Source organism: Dipodomys spectabilis, unplaced genomic scaffold (assembly GCF_019054845.1).
Source record: "Dipodomys spectabilis isolate Male_0828 unplaced genomic scaffold, ASM1905484v1 ptg000088l, whole genome shotgun sequence".
In the NCBI taxonomy this organism is placed as follows: Eukaryota; Metazoa; Chordata; class Mammalia; order Rodentia; family Heteromyidae; genus Dipodomys; species Dipodomys spectabilis.
The window spans coordinates 956,511-979,597 of record NW_024870765.1 but is presented as its reverse complement, the minus strand read 5'-3'; the positions used below and the strand labels follow the sequence as shown (position 1 = coordinate 979,597).

At 36.4% G+C, this 23,087-nt stretch overlaps 1 pseudogene; it reads right to left on the bottom strand.

Annotated features, from left to right (window-relative positions):
• Positions 1–9,474: 9,474 nt before the first annotated feature.
• LOC122111773 lies at positions 9,475–9,571 on the bottom strand (annotated as a pseudogene).
• Positions 9,572–23,087: the final 13,516 nt, after the last annotated feature.

Below are 23,087 nucleotides of genomic sequence, written 5' to 3'. Positions count from 1 at the left end.
ACAGAGCCCAGCCTGGACCCATTCTCAGGGTTTATGTTTACTGAGTTTCAATTAATTATCAGGGCTGCTGTAGGGATGGCAACCTCTGGCTCTGTTTACCCAGTGAAGAAAGCCATTCCTTCATGGGTGTAGCTTTCTCTGCCTAGTTGTGGTGACTTTCCCATGGGTGGAGTTGAGAATGGCAGGTCAGGGTAGGTACTTGTGACTTGCAAAATAACTCTTTTGTTTTCATCAAAGGACTGAGTTGGAGCTAGCTGCTTAGCCAGGCCTTTGTCTACATCAAAGATGGATATCTCCAATGTTGGGGGGAGGGGTGGCCTTCCCTCCTCTGCTCCCTTTGAGAAGGAGTGAGGATGTCAGTTTTGTACTCATGCTGGAGTGTTGGTTCCAGGGTAGCCTCTGGTCTGCTATCTGCAGGATGAAGATATCTGCTATTTGTCAGTTCTTGCTGGTGTTGAGTAAAATCTGCTCGCCTGCTACATCTGGCACATTTGTCCCAGACTCTCTGGGATGTAGGTATGGCGGCTATGGATGCCACCACAGCCGCCACAGCCGCCTCAGCCATGGCTGCTGGAAAATGCTCAGATCTGTCTCCTTACCTACATTTTCCCTCTCTGGCCAAACTCTCTGTACTGTGATGGCACACATGGTGTGACTAGGACTGTTCACTGGAACACTAGAACTGCTTTCCATGCGAGAACTTGTTTAGCCACCAGATTCTCCTCCGCCATCTTCTCGAAATTCCTGAATTTGTTTAAATATTACTGGAATTGTTTTGGAATAAATAATGCTCACCTTGACTATCTTGAGAAAGACTAATTGGTTTCTCAGCGCTATAGGTAAGAACTTGAGTGAAAGAAACAAAAGGAAAAATGAGGAACAACTCAACACATACATTCAAAAGAAAGAAAATAACCCAAGAAAACACAAATTAACTCAGTACTCAAGAACCTGCAGGAAATGCAAATATTTTTTTAAAAAATAGCTATGATAAGCTTATGAAAATTCTGACTACATGGGAGTCTACTGTTGTGAGGATAGTGGCTAAAGCTCAGACTGGACAGAAAGATCTGTACACAATTCCAGGCACTTGTTATTCTAAATTCCAGGAAGAATAACATGAAGTAGACTAAGCCCACGATCATACACAAGTAGGAAGCAAGATTCTATCTGAAAGTTAATCAGGATAATTTAGGGCTGGGGACATGCCAAAGTGGTAAGAACATCCATTTAGGAGACACAAGACACTCAATTCAAATTCTAATATTATGGGTATTAAAGAAAAAAAAGCTATGACTTTAAATAATGGGAATAATTGCAAGATTTGAATATTTGAGTGGAGAAAAATCCATGAGAGAGATAGAGTTTACACATGTTGCAATGCTTTCTACTTAAGTGATAATACTATGTGGTACTCCAGACATAACAGAGTTACCTTGCAAATGAGCATTGATGTGCATTTGGGTGAAGGAAATAGTCTAATTACACAGGTGTAAATTAAATACTTTTTGGGGGTAGATTTTAGTTCTTGTACTAAGAGCCTGGGTGATATCTCTGAGTCTTTTCTCTCAAGGCTATCACTCTACTACTTTGAGCCACAGTTCCAATTCTGATTTTCTGTTGGTTGTTTGGAGATAAGAGGCTCATGGACTTTCCTGCCCATGATGGCTTCAAACCATGATCGTCAGATCTCAACCTCCTGAGTAACCAGGATTCCAGGCCTGAATCGTCCATGTTTTTAATAATTTAGTAAATTGTACAGTTACAGAAGTTATAATTTATCATTATAACCTTTATAATATATGTGTGTATATTTATATCAATGAATGCATATAGAAATATTTTAACATATTTTTGTGTCTATAGTAGATTTATGAAATCATCCTTCATTTTAAAATAACATGGAAACAAGTTTAATGAGGAGCAAAGCAAAGGGAATTGTCACGTTTCTTGTTTTTGAATGAAATATGAATTGTGAGAATCAGTTTGAGAAAACCATTTAACAAAATGGATAACAGCTATTTATTCCAATCCCTTTATTTGCCCATATTGTGCATCCTCACACATGAGTGTCAAAGTCAAACTACACTTTTTTGCCTTTGTATTTAAATCACATGTTATAATTTAGGGGATAGGTGAAGTAATCAAATAAAGATTAAAATAATAGTAAGTGAAGCTATGAGTTAGAGCTGAAAATTATTTTAAATATGATAATAGCTAATTTAATTCCATATCTCTTACTTTTACTGTATTGTCATATACTTCATTCCCACATTAGGAAAGTACATAGAAGGTTCTCACTAAATTATGTGTAAAATTATGAAAAAATGTATTAAAAGAATATGGGCACATTGGGCCTGGGAAAGTGGCTCAGTGGTAGAGCTTTTGCCTTGCATGAATTAGGCCGTGGGTTTGATTCCTCAGCACCACATAAGCAAAAAGAAGAAAGCCAGAAGTGGCGCTCTGGTAGATTGCTAGGCTTGAGCAGAAAAGCTGAGGGACAGAGCCAGAGGAGCCCAGAGTTCAGGCCCCTCGACTGGACAGAAAAAACAACAACAACAACAACAACAAAGAATATGGGCACAGTGTGGTTTTAGCTGATTGAGACCTGTAGGGGGTAGTGTGTTTTTGAGGACTTGAAAAACATTGTGATGGAGATGAAGGAAGTGATTATTCTGGAAAATTGGCTAGAGGATTGCTCCCAGAAAAATAGTGATGAATTCTTCCAAAAGGTTAGAGTAAAATCATTCTCACAATCATGTTCACTACTGCACTATTCACTGTAGAGAATTTATGGAAACAGCCCAGATGCACTTTAGCAGAGGGATGGTTGGAGAAAGTGTTGCACATATACACAATTGGATTGCACCCATCCATTATAAAGACTGTTACAACATTTGCAAAGAAATGGTTAGATCTAAAATTATGTTAAGTAAACGAAATCACAGCCAGACACAAAAAGGATGCATATTTAGAAGCCAGAATTTTATGCAAGTTAAACAACAGTATTAATGGAAGCATGCTATTTGCAGAGGAGTATTTAACAGGTGTAATTTCTTATAAAATTCAACTTTTAATCCAACAAAATGAATACCAGGAGACTATGACTTGTAAAATGTGAGGGGAAGTCAAAGGGAAGAAATAAAGAGACTTATGGAAGTAGAGAGTGAAGCCATAATATTTAATGCAGATAGTATGAAACTAGAAAAATTGAAAGTGGGTTGAGGTTTGGAAGGATGTGAGAAAGTTATGTAAAGATCCACTGTACTTATAAACTGATTCGTTGAATGGGAAACCATCCGTACAACTATTTAATAAAAATATGATTAAAAACAATGGAGACATCTGATCTTAAACCATGAGTCAATATGATAATTCCTTCTCAGAAATTTTCTTTTCAGGTATTTTCCTCATAATGACAGAAAAGTGAACAACGCAATGAATATCAATACATCACTTTTTATACCCTAAATAGACACAATATAAAAATCACAGTAAAAATATTAGAATATACACATGATAAAATAACAGGTAGAAAGTATCAAACTCTGATTGTTTTCCAAGTACTTTACCTTTGGTATCTAATTTCATCCTCACAATAATTCCATAAAGTGGAATTACTTCTATTTTTAATTCTAAGGTGATGATATTTAAGTCTTCAGAGTTGGAATTACTAGTACAACATTGCACACACGGTAAGTGTTAGCCTGCTTTCCATTCCTACCATATGAAATAACCTCATTCTATTTTATAACTACCAGCACTCAGTCTACTAATTCTAGGAAAATTCCCCAAAATTATTGTGCACACTCTAATAATATTTCACTTAATAGGTAACTAAGCCGAACACCGGTGGCTCACACTTATAACGCTAGCTACTCAGGAGGTTGAGATCTGAGGATTGTGTTTCAAAGCCAGCTCGGGCAGGACAGACTGTGAGACTCTTATCTCTAATAAACCACTAGTAAACTGGAAGTGGCACTGTGGTCCAAGTGGTAGAGCACTCGGCTTGAGTGGTAGAGCGCTCACCTTGAGTGGAAGAGCGCAGGGTCAGCACCCAAGCCCAGAGTTCAAGCCCCATGACCAACAACAACAAAAAAGAAAATAAGTAACTGTAATATGAAAACTCCAAGTTCATAATCAATTTATACCTCCCTGGTGAAAGGAACTGCTAAACTATAACATTCTTGATTTCTAGCTCAAAATAGTAGAAATCATATTTTATCCCTTCACTTAACACTGCACTGCCTGGGGACCCCATCTCTGGTTAACACAGTCTTACTGAAAGAATGACCTGCACAATTCCTGATGGAAACAGACTGCAGGTCTTTAGAGCAATCGTTTCCACATTGTAGCTCACCTCAATTGTTTACCATTAGAAGTATTTTGATTCCTTTTATACACAACATTTTGAGAGAAATGTACTAATTTAAAATGTTATTAAAGAAAGACTGATATAAAAATCACTTTTGACCCCAGCTAAATATTGAACTTTCATATACCCAAAAATGCAGTCTTACCTATTATTAATATTAGGAACGAGAGGTTGAAAATCATAGACACCAAGACCTAAGTATGAATTAAAGACTCTCCAACTTGTGAAAACAATTGGTTTAAAAAGACATGAATACTACTGCATTTTTAATTCCCTATGATAATGATAATGATTCCCTATGATAATGATAATGATAAACTATTAACACTTAAAAATAACTCATTTTTTTGGGATTAGGACACAAAACACAAGGTTAGTCCTAATCATTTTAAAAATCCATTATTTATGCTAAAAGTTCACTCATAACTATAAAGATTCTAAAACTAACTGAAGTACAGAGGAAATAATTTAACTGCATCATCTACATTCAATGGACTGTTAATAGAAAACAAAGTTATACTAATAATTAGCTTACCCAACTCACTTACATTCTTTTATTCTATTCCATTTACTTTCATAAAAACTGGGTTTTCATAAAATAAAGCATAAAAAAGCGTATATACCCACTTACATTTTCAGATCTTAACAATATTTATTTCAGAAATTTTGGCTCTACAGTCAATGAACTGAAATAATACTAAAATATTCAAAGGATTTTCAGAAATTGCAAGACTTGCTCTGGGATGTTATGTATATTGGAAAAGATATTCAAAAAGCCTTATTTGTTAAAGTAGCCATAGTTACACACAAAAGAGCCATTAGTAAAGATCCCTGTGCATGTACAAAACACCTTCAAATGCATCCACAATCTGGACATGACACATGCTTTTTGTTTGTTCGTTTTTGAAAGGAATATCTAACAAGCATATCCACAATACTTATTTTCAATAAATAAGACGGGATATTCAAACGTAATATGGGTTCTCTTAATGAGAACAGATATAATATTGCAAAGAAAGTGATTTTCAACAGAAATCCGGAAAGAGTTCATCCAACTTGTGTTTCACAGGAATAACCAGAGAGTAATACTTGTTTTGTCAAGTCGGCCAAATCACTCCATGAGTGTATCTTAAAAGTATAACCAATTTAAGAGGTCAAATACGTATTTTGTACTGACAATCATCTTACAGCAATAACTTACTAACTAATTATGTCTGTATCTTCTTACCTAACATACAATAAGAGCTGAAAGCGGTCTCTTTTTCTAAATTAATATTGTAAATGCTTTGATTATGATGACATTATTATTAAACAAATAATATTTACAGAAGTGTGGTTCCACTGAAATGACATGACAGAACACTAATAAATAAAAACATTGCAACACAGTTAGCTTTTTTCAGCCTCACCCTGTCCACATTGGCAAGCAACATTGCAACAGCACACGCACACATATACACATACATACATGTTCGCACATGTACACACACATATACATGTTAAATTCAGGGTTTATTGTACAAAAAATCCAAATAAAATATTAGTGATTAGGACAAATGATAATATGCCTTATTAAAAAATAATACATAAACCATTACCATGCATGTTGCATTTTACCTGCCTCTCCACATGTGACCACTTAATTTATTTTTAATTAATTAATTACCCTATTAATTAATTCATTTGTTTGGTGCTAATCCTAGGGCTTGAACTCAGGGCCTGGCTTTGTCCCAGAATTTAGTTTTTGTTTCAGTTTTCTCAAGGCTAGCATTTTACTGCTTGTACCACAGCTCCATTTCTAGCTTTTGCTGGTTACTTTCAAATCAGAATCTAATGAACTTTTTTTTTTTCTTGGTCTGCTTTCAAACCACAATCCTCAGATTTCATCTTTCTGATTAACTACTATTAAAGACATAAGCCATCAGTGTAGCTTCTACTTTTTCCTCTATAGTTATCTAATGCCCATACTTAGATAGTAATTTTAAAATGAGAGTATAGAAGCAAGATGTACAGTGATGATACTGTCCTGTCAGAAAGTTAGTAATATAAATTTATTCTTAAAATCATACACAAAAATACCATGACATAGTGTAAGAGAACTCACTATTGAACATATGAGCTTTAAGTGCATTCTAATAGATCCATTATTTATTGGTACCCAACATTAGTAAAATGTATGAGGCATTGGTAAAACAGAAGTCCTTTGCATGACTACATACATTCCTTGTTTTTTCAAAGACACTTGTTTTCATCTAAAAAGTAGGCCTGTCTATTGTCTTCATGTGATTTTGATGATTGAAAGTGCTTAGTGAGAAGGCCAAAATGTATTAGTAGTCCTTAACTATCAATTCTCATTTTTGTTCTTGGAGAATATAATGATCAAATCAATAGTTCAGAATCAGCAAGCAATACTTCAGAATCATGCTTCAAGTGCAAATGCATCACTAGTAAGAAATCCTCAATACCAATTTCCAAAAAGTTTTGTCAAGACAAAATCTCCCTGCCTTCTCTAGCTGCTTTACTACCTTCTTATTCCTTCATTGTACAGGAAAAGTATGATTCAACTGATTTCAGTCAAATCTGTTACTAGAATTATCAAGGATTTAGTTTATTGTCTGTAATTTGGTCAAAGTTATATCTCTTTACGTAGGCTACTAAAATGTATTTACTAATTTCAAGTAAATACATAAATTCTATTTCCATCTCTTTTAAAAATAAATTTTTCTTTGCTCTATAAATTGATCAGAGGCATGGATTTTGTGGCTAGCTAGGTCATTACACATCTGTCTCTCTCTTTCTTTCTCCCTTTCTTGGTTCTCATAGACAATATGATTGTTCCATAATTATCCTAATTTATTTTGCTTTTATATTTTTGGTTGCATCATTTCACTTTTTGCTCTGCCATTTCCCAAATCATTTATATAAAAGGCATTATTTCCTCTTTTCTCATTCCTAGAATAAGCTACACATGTAGAAATAACTGGTCCTCATTTTCAGTGTGTACATTTGAATATGGAGGAACATCTTTCTGCTGCTCTCCATCAACTCCCTACTCTCCAGTTAGAATAATTTCGAATAGTAAAATTGGAAAAAGAGAAAATAAATCGTGATGAATAAACAGATGCAGAAAATTCACTGGGTATTTCTGACTAGTTCAACCAATGGGAACTATTAGGGAAATACATGGACACCTCATTCCCACTGGCACTCAAAGTCTCTGGTTAGGCAATTCTTAGGAATATGGGGAACAAGATGAAAAAGTAAGGAATGGTATCAATTGCAAGAAAAAAAATTGGAGAAGGATCCAAGCAAATCTCTTCATTGGGCTGCCAAAAATATTCAGCTTACTGCAGTGCGGAGACTTCTTTCCCAAAAGGCCACTCATGTTAATAGTAGGGATGATGATGAGTATAACCCTCTTTGAGAAGCCTACAGTGGACACTTGGACATTGTCAGTGAGTTGGTGTCTCAATCGGCACATGCAATACCTGTAGATGACTGGACACCACTGCACAGTGCATATACGTGGAATAATACCAGAGTGGCTTCTTTCTTACTTCATCATGATACAGATACCAATGCCCAAACTAAAGGACTCTTTTTTTAAAATTTTTTTTGGTCTGGTCGTGGGGCCTGAACTCTGGGCCTGGACGTTGTCCCTCAGCTCTTCAGCTCAAGGCTAGTACTCTACCACTTGAGCCACAGCACCATTTCTGGCTTTTTTTTCTGCTTATGTGGTGCTGAGGAATAAAACCTAGGGCCTCATGCATGCAAGGGAAGTGCTCTACCACTGAGCCACCTTCCCAGCCCAAATATTTTTGTTTGTTTGTTTTTTGTTGGTGTTGTGGGTTTTTTTTTGTCGGTTGTGGGGCTTGAGCTCTGGGCTTGGGTGCTGTCCCTGTGCTCTTCAGCTCAAGGCGAGTACTCTACTGGTTGAGCCACAGCGCCACTTCCCCAAACTAAAGAACTCGTGACACCCTTACACCTTGCTGCTGAGAATTGAGATAGCAAAGGTACGCTGGATCACCTTCTGTTGAACCATTATATAAAACCAGGCCTGAAGAACAACATAGAAGAAACCGTATTTGATATTGCCAAAAGGATATGTATGTATCACTACCTCTATGAAGTTGTGGAAGGCTGTACAAATTGTTCAATGAAGTCCTAATGGTCGGGTTAAGTTTCTTAAATTTCAAAAATGCAAGTCCATCTTTTGTGTCCCTACAAAATATTTTCACAATGAAATAAGAGCAATATATTTTTTTGGTCGGTCATGGAGCTTGAACTCAGGGCCTGGGAGCTATCCCAGATATCCCTTGTGCTCTTCAGCTCAAGGTTAGCGCTCTACCACTTGAGACACAGCTCCACTTCCAGTTTTCTACTGGTTTATTTGAGATAAGAGTACCACAGACTTTCCTTCCCAGGCTGGCTTTTAACCATGATCCTCAGATCTCAGCCTCCTGTGTAGCTAGGATTATAGGCATGAGCCACCAGTGCCCGGCAGCACTAATATTTTCCTATAAAAATTCATGGATTCTGCGGAATTCTTCCAAGTGAATTGCCTGCCTTGGATGTCAAAATGTATTCAATAGTTTTTGTATACATGTATAATATTTTCTTCAGAGTTTGTGATTTTTTAATCAGAAATAATTTTAATTTACCTGTTGAAATGAGTAGTACAGAAACTAAAATATTTCTGGTGCTTGTCTGAAAAAGTATATTTTAAAATATACTATATTCTATGTTTGCAAAATGTTCATAATTTATTTTATTTTCTCCTAGATATTCTTTGAATTCTACATTATTTTATAACATATAGGTTCACTAATGTGTCTTTTCCAATTGCATTCCATATAGAAACAGTTTGCTTCCTTTTTTTTCTAGGACTTAATATTATTTTTCTTTGTGATAAAATGACAATGTTGTCTAATTTGAAAAGATTTGTAAAGTTTATGCTATGTAAACGCCTTTGTGAGGTGAAGATTTAATACACTGATGTCAAACTAAATTTAATTCTATGAATTACGTGTATTGTTACACTTGTAATTTTGTAATCAACTTTTTAATAACTGTTTTTCATTTCTTGCATCTGAAGGATGAATAATATGGAATACTTCTCACATTTTCATATTATCCTTGTGCAAGTGCCATGTTAATCTCTGTATTGTAATTTGAGTATACATGCTGCTGAAGCATGTAGTATCCTCTAAATTTAAGTAGTTAATGATGCAATCATTATACAGGCTTATATCTATGGGTGCCTACTTGTAACAAGGAAACCTTATTGTTCCTAACAATGCTATCGATCTTATTTCCCTAAAATTCTGTGAATAGTGGAAAAATTATATTGATCAGTCGATTGCTCACATTTGCAAATTTTTTTGTCAATGACTATCTTAATTCTTTTTATTTGGAATTTGATCATACTCTCAATTATTTATAGATAGGTCCAAAGGTGATGGCGTTTTCAAGTACTTATTTATCCAACTGAATTAGCTTTGTGGACCTAATGGATTCAAAGTAAGCGTTCCTTAAGAGCTACTTCTAAACTTCTTCAGCTGACATTTTCCCAAATGAGGTGTTACTGGAACAAATGTCTACCTGAGCCTTTACCCTTCTTCCATGTGGGAACAGACCAACCAGAATATCTTACCCTGAAAGCATAGATTGTCTTACTAGAACAAAGCTAATCTTGGTTACAAGGGATCATAGAGAGATGAACAGTTCAAATAGAACTGTTCAGACTAGAAGGTATTTTATCAAAATATAATACCTTTATTATACCTCCATTTCAAAAGTAGCTAAAGCCAAGAAGGTGAAAAAATTGTTCGTATGCATGATAACTTAATGTCCTGGCCTGTCTACCATCCAACCAGGCAGGAACTTACATTACTGCCTTTTTATCACCAAATATTTTCATAGTTGCAGGAGAAGTGCATATGTTTCTCTTCGTTATTAGACATTGAATTGATTATGTTTTAATCACAGTGTTTCCTCTTGCCTCCATGCTGTAAATCTACAAATGGTAAAGCTTTAGGTCTAACTCTATCAAACACTGAGGTAGAGATAATGGAATAATACTTTAAAACAGAGTTGCCTTTAATACAGTAACTACAACAGAACAATGCAAAACGTGTGCCTTTTAATTATATTATATATAGTTATATATTTTATATTTATATGTACTGATTTTATATTTCACACAATGAAACTTACTAGAATTAGTTGACAATTTGACAAATAAATTGATATTTATTTATTCCAATAAATAGAATTTGAATATAAATAATTAGGTTTAATAAATATATTAGACTATAAAAAGTATCAGTGCAATGTTTTTAGTATAAACTTGTGATACATTCTAACTGTTCTTGGTCTTCTGAATCCACATGGTAAAAAACAATTTTTTCCTCTAATCTATAATGGATTTTACTCTGCTGCTCTGTTTATTGTTTAACTCGCTTGTCCCAAACTGGTTTTCTCCATATTTGTGAAGCATTCCTACCTGCATCATCAGATAACAGGGGCAAGACTTCTCACCATGGCCCAAGCAACATATCAACACAAAGTAATTGAAGACCCATCTCAATTTCGCTTTTCCTATATTTCAGGGCCCTAATTCCTTGAGATGCAGGAATTAGCAGAAAGTAATTGTGAAATGCAAGGCTACTTAAAATGAATGATGAGATCGCAAAATTTGAGAGAAAGTACTGTAATTTAAACATTCAACTTACAGATGACCATCCCATATGAGTGAACAAGTTCACAAAGTGTCATAAGATTATTTTTAATACCCCTCACCTATGATTAACGAAAGATTTTATTCCAACATAAGTGGGCCAAAAAATAGTTCCTGGAAGGATAGATCCATAATTGGTCTACCAAAGCCCCGAAATCTGGACCTATAGCTCAAATGTAATTCAGAAAAACATTTGAAGCACTAAGGAGTGCTTCAAACACTGGGACTTCAGTACAACATGGTTTTGTGGTATAAAAATGTCACTCTCAAACCAATGATAACCTAAATTTAATCTCCTGGAAGTGTATTCCTTTTCAAATAAACTTTTTGAAATCGTATTCGCCAAAATAACATTTGAGAAATTGATGATACTTAGTGACATTACAAGTTTTTCAAGTATAGGGAGCAAGTTACAATAGAGTTGAATTATTTACACAGCACTTATGCCAAACGTGTTCAACCATTCATTAAAATGTAGAAATAGTACCACCCACAATTTGTGTTTTTCCGTAAGGGCCTTCCAGAAGTGTGTTAAATAGATCAGCCTCCTAAATTTCAACCCAAACGTTACCTAATAAATTTCATCATTTAATAAGGTACATTTTAAAAAATCACAAATATTTGCCTTATCATATGTTATTTTATGTTTTCCCTCTGTCTAACATAGTAAGAAATATTACTTTAAGTCTTGAATATGGGTACTCATCAGATATATGACACACATAATATCTGTCTTCAATTTCTATCATATTCCTCTCTAGGAATAAATTTTAATTTTTTTCTTTTTCCAAAACTTATAGGTAGTAGAAAATATTATTCCATGTAAAACAAAAGAATCACACCATTGTACAAAGCCATTTATAAAAATTCATAGTTAGGAATACATTCTAATCCATTTTTAACTTTCTTTTTGACTAAAGATTAATCATCCAAATGGGTGAGAATAAATCATGTTTAGGTGCTTCACGTCTCCAGTCTTGCAAACTGTTGTTGCAGATGAATGAATTATGGAAATATAAGCTGACATCAGTTCAAGAATATGCAGGATTGAAACTCCATGGAATGTATATAAACCTTTCAAAGTATTAATAGATAGCTTAACAGAATGACTATCAGGAAGTTGAAACCAGAGAGGAATTATAGTAAAGACATAGAATGAATGAAAAATGAACAAGGGGAAAGTACAGCTAGAATACTCAATGTACACATATGATAAAGGAAGTGGTAAATTGAAAATAAATCTTGGAGAAAGGGTTGGTTGAGAATGATGGAAGGAGTGACTCCGATCTAGGAGCATTGGACAATTAGATAGATATATTTAATTGTGAAACAATTGCACAATCTTTTAAAATTCAGTTAAAAAACACAACAAGAAACAAAAAACACTCAAAAATCACAACCATCAGCAAGCTCCAGAGAGTATGAATATGACCTCTCAAAATTTTAATCAGTTAATGAAGGGCAGTTTTTGGAAAAGCAAACAAAGCTGTTCAAAGAGGGAAATTTGGGATAGGGGATAATTTTGAACAGAATTAAATAGATTGTCTAAGGTTATATATCACCTACATCTGCTGCAAATAGTATCTTTCTTCTACGAGTTTTCTGTCTGAACTGAATAATCCAGTCCTGAGACACACTTGGTAGCTTGTGAGGTAGAATGGAAGAAACAAGATCAAGAACCCATTACTCCACTGGAGAGAAAACAATCCTCTATATTTTCTCTAATCTCTCTTCACTACTCTTTCTTCATAGTTTTAAGTCAATTGATTTTGAATTATATTTTTCCTTTTTCTTCTGGCAAAGTAATTTGTCAAAATGATTTCATTAAATATTATTTGTCATTTTCTTCTTTCATGCTGTTTAATTGGCCAAGTGAGTCCATTAAACTTCCCTCTTGCATTTGTTGCCATGAAACAATATCTATGTTAATGAGGAGAAATCTAATGTCAAATTTTGACTCCAGCAAACAGTCCAAGACGCTGTGATCACAAATATTTGCTGTATTTTTTTTCTTTTACCTTGAAAGACTTCTTGTGTCTAAAGTGCCCACAATAAAAGTACTACATCACTTGTTGGTTCAATCAGAGTTGTCTAACCTCAAAGATATATTTTGCTAACAAGATGCTTAGAGGAAACCAAAAAATACTGCACTTTTATCTTCTCTCTTAAGATTCTCCTTAGATACCATATCAGGAACAGTGAAGTTATTCTATGCAAAATTATTTCAATAGATTATTTTTCTCTTGGTCTTGCATTTGTTCACCAAGATGTATGGAGGAGAATAGAGTTAAATCACCCATACTTGGGAGAAACTGTCTGTTACAAAAGGACAATGCTTCTATGTCCTACTTCTATGTCCTTCTCTTAGCTCTTGCCGGAGTTCCAATTAATCACAGCTTCTTGGCTTCAAGTCTAGTGAAGCTGAAGAACCTTACAGGCTCCACCACTGCTACATCTTCATTATTTCTCTTTTAAAACTTTTAAGTTGCCTCATTTGGATGTGGAATTTATTTTCATGTCTTCATTCAATCAGTCCTGCATTGTAGTGAGACAAATGGGCTCTGTAAAATCACTTTAGGGAGTAAAAGTTCTAACACAATTTATATCAAAAAGTTTTGGCCTCCCTTCAATGCTGAAGACAATACACTTAGCTAAGGCTTCTAAGAAAACTTTTTAAATTAACTTTTCCATTTGCTCAATTCTTTTCTGAACTTTTTGGCATATGTAATAAAGGAAGTCTTCACTATCTCATATTATGAAGAGTATTATTTTTGTGAGCCACATAGAAATGTGAAATCATTATTTTGAAGTATCCAATCAGATTTTTTTTTTTATGTTTCACTGCTTCATGTCCAAAGACATTGTGGAAAGTGTTGCAAACAGAAAGGTGTAACCCCAACACCTTCTTTCATTTTCGAGGTCACTTTCTCCCTAAATATTTTCACTCAAATTATCTTTTTCAGAGAATTAATGTTTGATAATTAAAGGTAAATTCACAAATTTTGATGCTTTATTTTTTTAAGAACTTTTAATTTAAATTCCAATACAACCTTGTTTCAAACAGTGAGAATATAGTTCCTGAGTAAGGACAACTTTCAAGGGAACTTACAGGATTTACAGCAAGGTTTCTGAGGTCTGTGTGTTTAGTGTGAAAAAGAGCCATCTTCATCCACATTGCTCCTTCTCTACTAAGTCTCCTTGGATTTCTTTGCATGAAAGCCTATTCTTCCAGGAAATTTAAAATTTTCTTAATAGACTAAGTTGTTAAAAATTTTGAACAATTAAATTTTACCTGTCATAACTTTAAAACTCTTGAAAATCCTTTATCAGAACCACAAATTCACCAATCCTAATTCCACCTTCACCATCAAAAATTTAACATGCTGTTTTCATGATATAGTATCCATGCAGCTATTATTTTCCAGTGGCTTTGTTATGCGTATATATAAGCATATTAGCTGATGCTAAGCAAAATGAATTCCAAGATATGGAACCAGATTTTTTTTTTTCATTTGTGGTTGTTGTTTTGGATGAACTATGTGATTTCTGCTTTCTTTGGGATTTTCCCCTATGGTTTATCCCTGCTGTATGTCATTTTGTATTGTGTATACATTTACCTTAATTAGCGAAGGGAAAAGGAAAAGCATAATGGTGAGACAAAGGACCAAAGGCAAACCAATGCAATAGCAATACTCACAAGACAATATGTTGGAAATGTACATTACAACTTGTGAGGAGTGAAGGGGTGAAGGAAAACTGTGAGAAAATTGAGGATGGGTTACCAAGTTTGAAAAGTTATGATTTAATACTTTACAATTACTGTAACCCCACTGTACATCATTTTGATAATAAAATTGAAAAAATAAGCTACATAAAATATAATTTCACTGTATTGGCACAGTAAATAATATTCTTTATGTAGTAACATTTTAAAAATCAATACTATGTGGCATCTCATTTGAATTAATTACCCCTTCTTTATCAGAGGGTCATCAACTTGAATGTTATCCAACTATACAATATTTTCACAATATACTTGCCAAATTTTTCAAAAAAGAAGAAATTTAGTACTTTCTCATTTTAAAAGAGAAAACAGTTTAATGCTATTGAAACCCATAACTTTTAAAAGTAAGTAAGTTGTTAAGAGGACAGAATTCAAAATTCCTATGACTAACAACTACTCATTTTTAAATTCTCAACATTCCTAAGAGATTCAAAACAGTACCTGTTTGCATGTTATGTAATTCTGCAATAGATGCATTTTCCAATGTGGTGTTACAGATTGAGAAGTAAACAGAAAAATAGCCACATTCTGGTAGAGGATAAAACTATGAAGCATGTGTAATAATTAATTCTTCAAGAGTAAGCAATTTTTTATAAGAGTAAGCTATTATTTCTATGACCATCAATCCCAAGATTTATGCCATAAAGTCATCCTAGCCCAACAGTTTCCAACTTGTAAGGGACACCTTAAAATTCCTTAATTCACATCATGTATACCTTATCTCTATTTTGAAAAAATACTACACGTCTGCTAATGTGACACTCTCCTTGTTCTGAAAAGAACACAATAAACTGAGCTGCATCATTTTTCCTCCACTGGTATTCTTGAGATCAGAACACTTGCAAATATTATTTATATTTATACTTTTTAATTATCATAGATATTCATTATGCTAAGATAGGAAAATTATGATAAAAAGCCCACCCAGGAAAGAAGGTTTCTTAGAATCTTATCTCCAAAAAACTTCTCCACAAAAGCCAGATTCAAGTGGCACTGAGGTTGAAATGGTAGGGCTTGAGCCTTGAGCATAAACAGGCTCAGAGACACTGTCCAGGCCAAGAGTTCAAGCTCTAGGATGAACCAATAAAACAAAAACAAAATTGAAAATAAACCCCAAACCCAGCATTTTTCTCCATGTATACAGAGGCACGTAAATAAGGAAATGGCGTCCTGTGTTATATATAGGTAGAAGAAAGAAGATGTCACACAATTACTCTCTTCATACCATATTAAACCAAACTCTTAAAAAACTGGTTTTTCTAAATGTATAAATTAATGTCATCCATTTCTTGGCAACTCTGTCTAGATTATTCACATTAATATGGTATACATGAACTGTGCGAATTATCTATTAATTATGTTCTAATTATAAGTCTCTTGAAAGAATATCTAGGCAAATAATATGCCTGAATCATTTGTGAAATTTTCAATTAATCCCTCTACTTAAAAAGAATTTTGTAGTATCCTACAGAATATGAAATTACAAACAAAACCAAAAAATATATTTTAAATCTAAATTCTAATTTAACAAGGCTAAACCTCCAACTGTGTATTCCTTTCTTGTTGTTTGGTTTGTTTTACTGAGACAAAATTATTCTACCTGGTCCAGGGAAGGTATCTTTATGTAATTCCACTCTCTAATCTCCTGTCTGAGTGCTAGAATTCCAGGCTTGTATCACATTGTCCTGCCATAGTTTCTTTATATAATCTAGAAACAGACTAGCAATTCTGAACTTCTCCTATGATCTTATCCACTAGACTGACTGCTCAGACTGTTTATGTACTATTTTCAAAGATGTTTTAACATTTGACACAGGATAGGAACATTTTCAGGTGCGCCTGCAGGGTTCCCAGATTCATTCCTCCATGGATCCTATCCCATTAATAATTACTGCTTGACTCTCTTACTATCTCTGGTCCCTACCTATGTAATATTCTCAAATTCTGGGGGAAAGTTCACTTGAGGGCTTTCTAATACTAAAAATTATCACTTGATTCAGTCTTACTCAGGATCTATTTTCTACTCTTTTCTAACTTTTCTACATATGCTGAGAGTTATTTCATTTGTGTATTTTTGTGTGCACCTATAAGTGCCTCTGTGTGTATGTGTAAGTTTGTATGTATTTATGCAAAAACCTAAAGCTGTTATTCGCAATCTTGCTCGTGACTGGTATTCCAACTTTTGGCTGGTTAATTATAGGTAGTGTCTCAAAGCCTATACTGTCCAAGCCGGATGCAAATTGAACTTCCCAGACTCCTTTACAATCTTAGGTTTTATTTTTCAAGAAGTATTAACTTTTAAACTTCAAACACTTTTGTGAGTGGAAAGTCTAACCTGTAGCCCATATTTTTAACTCAAGAGTTCATATAAAGATAGATGAACATTTACCTTACATATCCTGAATGTATACTGTTAGAAATGTGGTCATAAACCAAGTTGTTGTGAGATCTGAGGATTGGGGTTTAAAGCCAGCACGGTTAGGAAAGTCCTGGAGACTATTTGCTCCAATAATTACCAGAAAACTGCAAGTGGCACTTTGGCTCAAGTGTAAGAGCACTAGCCTTGAGCTGCATTTCAGAGGAACAGCGCCCTGTCCCATATTTCAATTTCCACGAACAACAACAACAAAACAAAGATTATAAGAAAAGGAAAGAAAAAGAAATGTGATCTGAGCCACCAGGTTCATTGCTAGTATAATTCCTGTTCTCTCAAGATAGACTCTTTTTTTCCAGTTATGTCTATTCTTCTATATCTGACTTACATTGGAAACAGAATCATTCTTCCATTCTCCTTTTTGCACATTTACGTGATTAGCAAGCGTGATTTAGAAAGGGAGTGGCCTCATGCTTCGTGTTCCACTTAGGAGTAATGCTTTCTCCATATCACTCGCATAAATCTACATACTGGACTTGGCATTACTGTTTCAATGTTTTCTTATTTGTAGAGTCTTCTATATTGTATTGAACACTTATACATAAACACAGAACTTCTTTTTCTCCTATAATTGCTATTGTTTCTCTTACTGTTAGCTCATGTACACTTGGGAAATTAGTACATAGCAGATAGACTCACAAAAAATGATCTGAGAACCTTCTTCCCATTTAAAATTCACATTAATTTACAGAGCACATAAGAAGTTTGAACAAAATGTTCTCATGGATAATGTATTTATAAGCAATTTAAATTGAATTTCTCTTTACTAAGTTGTCTCTGAAACACGTGTTACATCATGTCCAAAGTGTCCTTGTGCTATTTCAATGAAGCCAGAAAACAGTCATTTTTTTCTGTAGCAGCACCATAGATTGTTACTGGAAATAAGTGGAAGTAACTGTTACTGGATGTGGAAACTGATCCCAGGAGAGGAATTGAACATAGAAAAATGATAAAGTTCAAGTTAACTCTTGCTTTCCTTTTTACTGTACAAGAAAAGAATCCAAGGCTGGAAGGAAACTCTGTCCCTGACTTGTCTGTAAACTTCTGGTTGAGAGTGTTACAAAAGGAAACAATATGCCATTTGAAGGCCAGCATAGAACAAAAGGAAGTAACTTTGTTTTAAAAGTTTTCTACTGCAAAAAAGCAAAGATAAGGAGGTTTTAAAGTGTCTTATGGATGGATGTTTCACTCCTGAGATGATTCTCTTGTTGCAGGAATCAGTTATCAATTCCTTTAGTCTGGTCCTGAGTTTTCCATAGCAATAAGGATTCCAAAAAAGCAGGATCCAGTGAGTATGATCAGCAAAAGCAGCCTCTTCTCGGACCACCACTATTTTAAGGAGAGTCCCAAAGAAATGCCCAGGGTGTGTTTTGTTTGCTTGTTTGTTTACTTTGTGCTGTTCTGGGGCTTGAACTTAGAGACTGGCGCCTGTCCCTTAACAGTTGTCTTTCTTTCCCACCTGGCTCAAAGCTAGTACTCCACTGCTTGAGCCAAAACTCCACTTCTGTCTTTTTTGGTGTTTAATTACAGATAAGAGTTTGACAGACTCTCTTTCCTGGGTTGGCTTTAAACTAAGACAGTAAGAAAGCTAAGTGACATCAATTGTATAGACTTCTCTTTTGAACGAAGAAATATTAGATGAAGTTTATTATAAAGCTAATACTTGACAATTTTTAAAGAAGAGAATAGGTTTAGCAAAGAAGCCATAAAAATAACTCAGCAAAAGCAGGTGCACTAATAAATCATTTGGGAAGATTACTATTGACTTCATCATTCCTTTGGGTGAAACTTAAAGCCATATTTGCACTTTTTGTTGGTTGTGGGGATTGAACATTAATCCTGGGCACTGTCTCTCAGCTCTTCAGCACAACTTGAGCACTCTACCACTTTAGCTTCAGCACCACTTCTGGGTTTCTGGGGTTAATTGAAGATAAGTGTTTCATGGACCAGTGTTTCCTGACCAGGCTGGCTTTGAACCACAATCCTCTGGTCTCAACCTCCTGAGTAGCTAGGATTACAGGCATGAGCCACCAGCACCCGGCTAATATTTGCATTTATGTGCACTTAATGTCACTATGTAGACAAAGAATGGAAATCTGAACCAAATGATGTGACATTGCAGCTTTTCAGAAAAATTGAAGTAGCAATAAATATGTCCTCCTTTTCCATTTTGTTACATTAATGACTCATGAGTTATGGGACTCTTACATTAGCATCCTCTTTCATCTTTGGAGGTGTATTTAATATCAGGAAATGTTCATAGAGAAATATAGAAAGACAGATTTTTAGAAAGCAAAGGAGATCAGGTATGAAAGAACAGCATAGAAGAAGATACATTTATCACACTGAGATTAAGAACTAGCCTAGGAGATTTTGAATGCTAAAGGCAATGAGGAATAAGCCTAGTTGATAACTAGTTCTTCAATAACTAAACATGGTTCCCTGGAACGGTTTCTCCTATACATTAGTTACTATCATTTTTTCTTTCCATCTGGAGTTATTCCTTCTCTTCTGTCACAACTGTTAATTAGCTTTTGCCTTTTTGGTGCGATGACTGACCAAAATAATTTCCAAATCTCACTTAGACAATCCTTCTCATTGTGATTAGCAGTGACCCCACTCAAAAGCCTGGAATCTTTGAATTTTCCAGTATTAATCTTCACCTGACATCTAAGCACATTCCCGGCATTAATTGCCGTGACCTAATGAACAAAACTTTCTTTCAACACAGTATCCTAACATAAGGAAAGTACATGAATTAGGGACTATTGTCAGGTATTAGCATGGAAGACGCAATTATATATTCCAAATATGGGTTCTTTATTTTGCATTTACTAACTAAATTGTTGTTGTTGCTGTTGTTGTTTTGGCAGTCCTGGGACTGAACTCAGCGCTTGGGAATTATTCCTCAGCTTTTTTTTTTCCTCAAGGCTAATCCTCCACCACTTGAGGCACAGGACCACTTCCAGTGTTTCCTTTTCAATTTATGTGGTACTGAGGAATTGAACCCAAGGTTTCATGCATGCTAGGCAATCACCATACCATGAAACCACATTCCCAGAACCCTAAATGGCTTTCTTAAGATGGCATTACATTTTCATTCTGTAACTATGTATCATAATTTTAGCCAGTGATTTTTGCTAGAAAAGAGCATTGAACACAGTACTGATTCCAGTAAGGCTAAATGGACAATAGATAACTGTCACAGTGTACCCAGGGCACAGAGGGACTTACCTCATGGAGCTGGTGCAACAGACTGAGCGAGACAGCTCCTGACCCACAGCCTACCGCCAGAATGAGAGGGCCACCTTGGTACCAACCACATGGGGATGCTGGGTCACCTCCTCCAGCACCCATTGAATCAGTTCCTGAGAGAGAAAGAGAAAGAAAGAAGGTCAGAATTACACTTAAGCCAGGTGCCAGTGGCTCAGGCCTATAATCCTAAGTACAATGGAGGCTGAGATATGAAGATCGTGGTTTATTGTCATCCCGGGCAGGAACACCTCTGAGACTCTTATCTCCAAAGAACCACCAGAAAACTGGAAGTGGTGCTGTGACTCAAGTGGTAGAGTACTAGCTTTGAGCTGAGGACCTCGGGGAGCTTCCCCAGGCCCAAAGTTCAAGCCCCATGACTGAAAAGAAGTGGACTTCCCACCACAAATAGTGGACTGAATAGCACCCATTGTCCTAGGGAGCATGGCAGAGAAGTCAGGCCGAGCTTCCTGTCAGCTGGGAGTCATTAGTAGGTCACCCGGCTTATCTGTGCCTCAGTTTCCCCAGCTTCAAAACTGAACAAAGTGAAGGATCCCGTTCCTCATGGGGATAGGGTAATAAAGAAAGAGAGCCATGTTTTGTTTCATAATCCCATTCCTGTTGCACCATTAATAACACACACCATCTGAGATCTTTCCAGGTAACTTCCGATCATATGCTCTCAGAATTGCCAAGAACAGTATCAGATGGCCCCTTCCTCTGTGCCTGTCCCTGCTCCAGAGATCTTTCTGTATTAATCCTTTGTATCCTCACAACTGTCCCATGAGGAGACTGAAGTCCAATGGTTGAGGCCCAACCCAGAGCTTCACCTCTGGTCAAGAATCTGCTGCCATGGACTGAGTTTGGGCCAATCCGACTAAACCAATGATTGAGCGTGGCGCTACATGTCTACCATTCCAACTACAGAAGAATGGGCCTGGTGGCTCATGCCTGTCACAGATAGGAGGACCATGATCCAGCCCAGCCTGAGCATATATTAATTCTCCATCTCAGAAATGCCCAAGACAGAAAAGCTTGACTAGAATGGTAGAAGACCAGACTGACAAGCCTAAGGCCTTGAGGTCAAATCCTAATATACAAAAAACAACCAGACTCCCAGTGCCAGAGGCTCATGCCTATAATCCTAGGTACTCAGGAGGCTGAGATCTGAAAATCACAGCTCAAGATTTAAAATAGGGTTGGGCTCACCCATCAGATATCATGAAGAGAAGACCCAGAGTCTGACCTATGCTGTTGTGCTCCATACTAGCAGAACTCATGTCCTTACTAATTGTTGGCCATGCTCTCTGTCCCCCTGGGAAGCCATCCCCTGCAGGCCACACTCCCAGGTCCTCCGAAGCTCCCCCCAACCAGGCCCAAAATAGTACACAGCTCCATTGCACACAGATCACTTGTTCTTGTAATTTAACAGTGCTGTGTCCCCTTCAAGCCTCTCACCCTTCCAGGCCTCCGACCTCTTCTGTGAAGCCCATACATGCCCCAAAGATAGCAGGTAGAATTTACCAAAGCATTCGGCCTCCTTGTTTCAACCCACTTCTACACACACACACATACACACACACACACACACACACACACACACACACACATCCAGACCGGTGACAGAAGATTCATCCATGCAGCACCTGCAATTTTCCAACTGATCACTCACTGAGCACAGTCAGGCTGTACAAGGAAAAAGATGATCTCTCTCTTTCTCTCTCTCTCTATGTCTCTGTCTCTCTGTTTCCAGGTGAAAGTTTGACCAAGCACAGAAGACAAGGGCTCACACAGCAAGGTGTTTATCTTCTGCATCCAACACCTCCCATACCTAGAAAAAAAAGTAAAGACCAGATTAGGGCCGCAAGCTGGCTCGTGGCACATCATTGCACCATTGCCTGAGGAAACCATGGGTCTGAGCCCGCAGCACCAGATTTGAAATGCTGCTCCATGGAGAAGTGGGGAGGGGGCTGGGACTCAGGCAAGCACATAGTGGGCCTGAGGAAGGCCTCTCCTTGTAGGCCTCAGGTCTCTTGCTCACCACTCAGCCACCTCTACCTTCCTTAACTGCTGGTAGTGGTGTCAACAAACAGAGGGAATCATGGTACTACTGGGCAGCATGGAATGTGGGCAAGGCCACCATTTTTGTATCCCATTGGTCAGAAAGAACCATGAAACAATGGGGGTGTGGCTGGAATCCTGTGATGCAGGCAGAATGAGCAGAATCAAAATGATGGCAGCCCCTTTCCAAGGGAACTCTTTCCAATCCAGTTGGGGACAAGAGTGTGACCTGCTTTAGCCGGATGGCTGCACAGATTGTTGTGTATGTCTGTTTGTTCCCAAACCTTGAACCCACGATCTGGGCACAATCTGTGAGTTGCTTTTGATCAAGGCTAGCTCTCTACCACTGGAGCCACATGGCTTTACTTCTGGCTTTGTTGGCACAAGTTGGACAGGAGTTTCAAGGTCTTTTCTGCCTAGGGTGACTTTGACCACGATCCTC